Genomic DNA, 7663 nt, shown 5'->3' with positions numbered 1-7663 from the left:
GCCCAGAACATGCCCCTGGGATGCCCAAAGCCCTAGCCAGTTGTTAAGAAAAAATATCAGCCAGTGCTCCATTTCTGGTCACCAGCTACACACATTCCAAAAGACAACAGTCCATTTTAGTGCATGAGCGAGTTAACTGTGAGACTGCGGTGGCCCAGCCCAACCTGTTAGTACTCACTTCATCTCATTTGCTTTGGGTCCAGGGCCTACATTCAGAGCAGTCTTAACTCTAACTTCTTTTCTGCGTGTTCAGGGGACCTAACTGGGTGAGATTACAGGGGAAGGTGCCTTGGTAAACACTGACAAAAGTGTGGCTACTGTGCTACCTTGGGTTTTCTGACCCAGCGAACTGAATGGGAGGGTGACTTTAATTCCTGTTTTAGGGAGAGAGCAAGCCAGTTTATTTTTCCAAGCCTTACAAGGACCCCTGGAATATCAAAATGGAGAGGGTCTTCATTCACTTATCCATTCAGTCCTTCATTCATCAAACATTTGAGCATCTGCCATGTTTCAGAAACCGTTGGGTGTCCAGGTGAAAAGATGCACTTGATATGATTCCCATTGCCACAAAGCTTATGCTCTCACTGGGGAGGCAGCTTAATAAAACAATCCAGTAAAGATATCTAAAATTGCAACTGTGAAAAATAGTATGAAAGATAAGTACATGGTCCAATGCAAACTCTTAATAAGGAGCCTGATCCCGACTGGGGGTGTCACAGAAGCCTCGCTTGAGGAAGTGCCATTTGAGTTGTGAGATGGGGAATGAGGGTGGGTAGGAGAGAGAATGCCAGATAGAAGAACAACATGTGCAAGGCTAGAAGGTCGATAATATGCTTTAAGAGTGGGAAGAAGATAAGAGTGGCTGGATCATTGAGTTCAAAGGAGAGGATGGGGTAAGAAGAGATTGGAGAGGTGGGCAGCAGCCAGGTCCAGGAGGGGCTTGTCACCAAGGGAGAGCAATGGGAAGGCACTGGAGGTGTCTAAGCACCGTGATAACATGATTCATGCTGTCGTTAGAACAGAGGTTAATGTAGAGCATCTGCATAGCACGGTGTGGAGGGAGGAGAAGGCAGGTGGGATTTGGGGCTAGGGAGTTTAGATGTGTCATTTCAGCAGTCAAGAGGAGAGATGATGGTGTCTTGCCCTAGGATGGGGTATTGCAAATGAAGAGAGAAGTGGAGACATTTCATCCTGGGGAGATTTAGAAGGTTGCACTAACAGGGCTTGATTTTTCTTTTTCTTTTTCTTTTTCTTTTTGGTTGGGAAGGGATAAGAGGCACCGGAGATGAATTCCAGATTCATCACTTGTGTGAATAGATGGATATTAATCTCATTCACTGACATGGAAACATTGATAAAAGACCAGGCTTGTGCAGTTTGTTAGTGAGCCTGGGCTAAGTTATGCTGAGATAACAAATGACCCCCAAATCTCAGTGGCTTATGTAAACAAAGTCTGATTTCTTGCTTGTGCTCTATGGCCATGTGGATTGGCTGTCTTTCTCTTCCTCATCGTCTTTACTCTGGCACCGTGGTGTTGGGGCAGAGGTAGTCCAGAGGGCGGAGGGAGAAGAGAGAGGGCAAACCACAGGCTGGTTCTTAAAGCTTTGGGAATGACACACATCACCGCCTACTTTCCATAGGACAAAGCCAGTTACGTAGCCGTGGCTGAGTGTGTAACACTCCTACAGTTAGGGGCACCCCAGGGTGGGTGACAAATATCTTGAATTCAAACTTTGAATTCAATATCTTGAATTCAAACTTCAACATCATCATCTGTAAAATGAGGATGGTAATAGTGTTTACTTCATAGGATTCTTCTCATGATTAAATGAGTTAATGCATATAAGGTGACTAGAGTATTCACATGATATACCCTGTGGCTCAGAAAGCAAAATAGTTTGCCTAGTGATGCCCACTGATGTATAATACCTGCTGCACCTAACTACTGATGGGTGGAAAAAATAAAATTCCATCTGGCAACATTTTCTGAGCATATACTATGTACCAGGCACTGTGCCAGATGGGAAGACATTCCCTTTAAGATAAAGGGAAATAAGACAAAGAGATATGTCAGTAAGTACAAAACCCAGAGGTCATGGACAGTGCTAGGTCAGAGTGGCCAGCTCTGGACTTTCATTTTTCCTTTGGATGAGGTAACATGTTTGAAATCCACACGGTTTCCCAGAAGTGTTGATTCTTGACCTGGATCTGAAAACCTTAAAGGTTTCATCAGCTAGGCAATGTGGGAAGGGTCTTCTAGGAAGAGGGAACACTGTGTGTACTCATGGAGCCAGAGCTGCCTGGTACCTTTGTAAACCGCACGTGATGGGAGGAGCTGGGCCCCAGTGCCCACCTCCCCGGCACAGGCCTCACCAGGAAGGATGGGTTGTTGGGGTTTACCTAATGACCTGGCTGCACTGAAACCTCTCAGCCGGCTACCTGGCTCTCATTTTATTCAGTGGGCTATTTGGGCTGAGGGAGGGGTGGGGAGAAAGAGTTAAAGTCAATTGGAGAGCAGTTTTGGGATAAAGAGGGTAGAGAGACATTTAGCAGTTATTATAGGGCAAGGAAATTTGAGGAAATGCCTTAAAGGGAATTTTTAAAGGATATCCAGCCAAGCAATACTCAGTGAAATTCCTGTCCTCAGTCTTCACTCCATAGACTTTCAGTAAAATTTTACTTTATTGTCCAAGTACTATAGGAACTAGATTTGTGTGTCTATGTATTTGTGTGTATGTGTGTGTCAGTATGTGTGTGTTTGAAAGGAGGAAATATGTTGAACTTGACCACAATGCAACGGCAGGCTGGCCAAGAAAGTCCAGGTACATTTGGGTCACAGCTTGAACGGCTCAGTATTGTTAACATGCAAAGTGACATGCAGGAAGGGTTAGGATGTGGGAATACAGAAACAGGCAGGGCAGTGTGAATGGCTTTGAACATCAAGCTGAGAACTTAGACTGGAGCACTCAAAGTTAAAACCTATTTACAAGTACATAGGAATAATGTTGTATGGGGGACCAGACAAGGAGAATGACAACTCCTTGGTAAAGGTGGCTGAGTGTCCTCACATGCTCTCGAGAGAAACGGCCAACACTGGTGTGATTGTGGAATGAGAGAAAAGGAGGAGAATTTGGTTCAGTTGCAAGGTAAACAGTATTGCTTAAACAAAACCAAAAAATAATAATAATAAAACCCCTGCCATATCTCTATGTGGTGTTGCCATGGAAAGAGCTATTTTCATCAGATGTGAGAACAGGAAGCCACATTAAACAGACAGAAATGGCCAGAATGAGAGCTTGAAATATCCCTGGGCGGCCCTAACTTAGCAACATTTTTAGAGAGGGCAGTTTCTTCATGTTTATATGCCAGGAATGAGAAAAATGAAAGATTGCAAGGACCTATTTCTTCCACTTTCCCATTGAATGAGAAAATATGCCTAAAATCCATGGAACGGGGGAGATATTCCAAGTAAATGACAACTTGCTGAGTGAAGAATGGTCCCCGATGGAGAGCCTGTGACCTCACGCCCGTCCCGCCCTCTCTTCCCAGCTCCTCTGTCATCTTTGAATGATGAAGCATATCTCGTTGCCTTCCCGTTAAACGTATGCAACAAAAGTATTTGGTAAGTTGTATTCGACTTTTTAAGGGACATATTATGCTCTAGTAAAGTATGAAAAACTGTGATGAGGACGTACAGATCTTTCCAACAAAAACATGTTTTAAAAAAGAAGCACATTCATAATGTTGGAAAACATAAAGCATAGCCAGAACTTGGAATGAGATGCTGGAGCCACCTGAGGTGTCTGATAAAATGATTAGCGCCTGGGTGAGCGGTGAAGCTCTGGGTTGGAACAGGAATGCGTGCAGTCTTGGGATTCTGGGCCGCTGGTCCGATGCCCCAGAAACCAGGGAAGAAAATAATATTTTGTTAGCATGTCTGGCTCCTCTGTGGCCCTGTGGTCATGACCTTAAAGTTGACACAGTCTCTGAGGCTGAAGAAGGGAAGGGTTGGCAGTTTTAGGCAGCAGAAGGCTAGGACATTAGGTCTTGTGTTTTCTGAACAACTCGTGGGGAAAACAGGTCTCAGCTTGAGCAGTGGATTTGAAGGCGCACCCATTTCAGAGAGAGACGTGAGGCTCAGATACCAACCAAATGTTATTTCCTGCCTGTTCTGTGCTCTGAGTAACCTCTTGATTGCTCACATTAATAAACACGGGTTACAAGGGCAGAGTGCACAGACTAGAACTTGACTGAAAACAATTCGGTTGGTGTGGGAATGTGGGGTGTGATTATTTTCTCACGATGGCAACATTTCTTCTTAAATTTTTGCTTACGCCATGAGCCATGTGGGTTTGTCTTTTCTGGATAGCTGCAGGTCGAGGAGAAGGGGTACAGAAGCCACCTGAATGCCCGAGTAATGAATCACATCTGGTTTAATTCAGCACACGCTTATTGAGCATTTACTATGTTCTAGGAAAAAATGCAAGACATCATAACAGAAAGAGAAGCAGCATGTAGTTTCTCCCCTGAAGAAGTCACAAAACCCATTGGTACAGACACATCCACACACAGCTGGGATTAATGCTAGACTCCTAAAACAATGGTGTGAGGTGGAGGAGCTGGGCATTTCATATGCATTTGATCTCATTTAGTCCTCACAGAAATTCTACAAATTGGTGCTATTATGATCACCATTTTTTAGATGAAAAAATTAAGGCTTAAAAAAGCTAAACATTTTACTGAGCACCCATAGCTAGTAAGTGCTGGAGAAAAGATTTGAACATGGGCCTGTGTTCTTTCTGTTATGTTAAATACTCTGTCATGGGCTGAGCTGGGGATCCAGGCAGGCTACAGAAAGGAGGTGACACGGGCCCTGAAGAATGAATGGGATGTGTCAGGTAGGCCAGTGGTGTGCGGGTGGATCAGGATGTGCATTCCTGGTAGCGGGAACAGCCTGTGCAAGGCATCTGCTATAGCTCACGTATGGGCTATGGTGCAGCGAGAAGGGGCCAGAGAGAATTATTCAGCTTTTCCACAAATATCTGAGTGCCAGTCACTGGTGGAGGCACTGGCCATCTACTGGGGACAAAGATTGGACCAGGCTCTGCCCTCATGAGTCATCCTGAGCCATGATGTAATCATTTCTATGAACATGCCAATAAAAAGTACATATGAGCTTGGAACATGCTGAAAACTAAAATGGTGCCATATGAAGTAGATTGTGGGGGTCACTCCTCTCTGACAAGGTGGCATTTGAGTTGAGATCCGAAGACCAAGGGTGAGCCAGCCATGCAGAGATCACAGAGAAGGGCGTTCCAGGTGGGGAGAGCAACAAGGGTGAACGTCTTACGTTGGGAAAATTGGGCCCTGCGATGTGTCCAGCCAAACTTACATGGCACGTGTCCTTAGTTTGTCATGCAATCATTCCAGGGGGCATGACGTTTGATGCTCCTCCAGGCTCTTGCAGGAGGGCCCCATTCTGCAAGCCCTTCTGAAGTGAGTGCGTTTACCGTGGCTCTGAATTACATGAAAACCACTCATGCGTTCAGCCCTGCTCCTTTTCCAAACAGACGGGCGGCCTGCACCTTCCTCAGGCTGTGCACTGTTACCACGGGCCTGCCCTGTGTGCTCTGCTCTGGCCCGATCCCACCACTCCCCACCTGAGCAAAACTGCCACTGATCAAATTGCCACATTTTAACCAAATGACACCAGTGACACTTCCCCTTTATTTTCGCTGTGAAGAATTCGCTATTAGTGAAGAATGAAACTTCACTAATAATCTCCTAAGTATTCCCTTTCTTACCCTAGGTTAAAGGAAGTTTTTATCACTGACATTGTTTCGTGACTGTCAGCTTCCATTAATTAGACGTGAGTGTCTTTCCGCATCCACCCACCCTGCTCTTGGTTTGGGATGATTCTTGGAAGGCATTTTTGTTGTTCAGCAGGGAGAGGAGACTAGGAAATGTACAGACTTCTCAGTTGTTTCCTCTCTGCCGAAGAAAAATCGCGCAGGAGCTGTGAGGAAGCCATGGAGAGTGACAAAGAGGGCCAAGTCACATCTCTCTTTCAGCTTCTACCTGCCTCCTTCTCCTTGCCCCTGTTTGGCCTCCACATCCTTTCTGCTAAGTTACCAGCTCAAGAAACCCTCCCTGCTTAGCCCTTCTCCTGCTTCCCCCGCCCATGGGGGCTCACGTGAGCTGGACTGGAGGGGCACGTGGTCCACTGCTGCCCAATCAGCACCCTCACAGCCACAGCCTGTGCTTCAGGGACAGGCACATGATCCGAGCTGGGACTTCCACTGGCAGGTTGGAAAAGTCAAGTCCTGGTGGGCTTGTTGGGCTGGGAGGACATAGGCCTGCTGCTGCTGTTGGCCATCTTGCAAAACGCAGTGGCAAGAGAGATGAACTGAGACAGATTCCAGAAAATGTTATTTGACTACCTGGATCCCGGCAAGCCTGAAGCCAGTGCAGTCCTGGACTTCTCGATTATATGAACCAATAAATATAGTTTCTTCTTCTCTGAAACTAGTTTGCATTAGGTTTCTATTTCTTGCAATTCAGGGGGTGGTTCTGAATACATGTCCGCAGCCACTGTGTTGCCCTGCGTCTTGTAACCATCCCAACTTGCTTGTTCCTTTCCCTCATTCAGAAAACATTTATTAATCTCCTACTGAATGCTGGGTAATGGCCACTGTAGCAGACAATGAGGAACATCCATTTCTCCCCCACCCCCACTTTTCCTGGATGGCAGAGCCCCTAATCACTCAGCTTTGCCTTTCTCCATAGAGCCACGGCCAGGTGTGAAGTTCTCTGTTCTGCACTGTGGATCTCGTCCAAGAAATCCTCTTTTTCCCTTTCTTTTCTTAAACCAAATTTTGGCTAGTTAGAAGGGGCATGTGATCAACTTTTGGCCAGTGAGGTGTGAGGGGAATATATGCCGGGGACACTTTAGGGAAGAACAGAGCAGGAAAAGTCTCCTTTCTTCCAGTGAGTATTATCTCTGTTGAAACCCTGGAACTGCAGTGAGGCAACGGAATAGAAAAAACCTGGTACTTGATGACGTCGTGGAGCTACTGGATTAACCCACATGGGGCCCTTTGACTGTGAAATCATAAATTCCCTTCCTGTTGAGACTGAGTTGGTGTTTTTGTTGGTCACACTCAGCAGGACTCCCGCAGACACAGATGCTCAGGGAGCACCGACCGTGGACGGGCAGCACTGTGCCTCCGGGCGGGCCACCCGCCTCGGCCAGCCGGGTCCACGCAGAGTGAGGGCACCGTGTCCTACGTCTGGTTTTGTGCTCTGTGGGCTTCGACACGCAGGTGCCTGGGCTCCAGGGGCCTTGCTAGTAATAGCCAAATCACTTGAGAGAGGTAAGAAACAATTAGAAAATCAGTTTGTGAATTTGCACTTGAAATCTAACTCCTGTCTCGATCTTCTCTCCCTGTAGATAAATCATCATGGGAAGCCAATGACAGCTAGAGGGTAACTGGGTGAGCTTGCAGCTGGAGCCAGAAGTAGGAGACTGAGTTCTCAGTGGCCTGAGTGTAGTGGCTCCTGTCACCCAGCCACAAAGGACGAAAGCCTCCATCTCCACCATCGGAGTGTACATAGAGTCCACAGCTCCCCATCCTCCTCTGCCCCCCTTTCCTCCAGGCCTCTG

This window comes from Eulemur rufifrons, chromosome 7 (assembly GCF_041146395.1).
Source record: "Eulemur rufifrons isolate Redbay chromosome 7, OSU_ERuf_1, whole genome shotgun sequence".
In the NCBI taxonomy this organism is placed as follows: domain Eukaryota; kingdom Metazoa; phylum Chordata; class Mammalia; order Primates; family Lemuridae; genus Eulemur; species Eulemur rufifrons.
Note: the sequence above shows the minus strand (reverse complement) of the source record.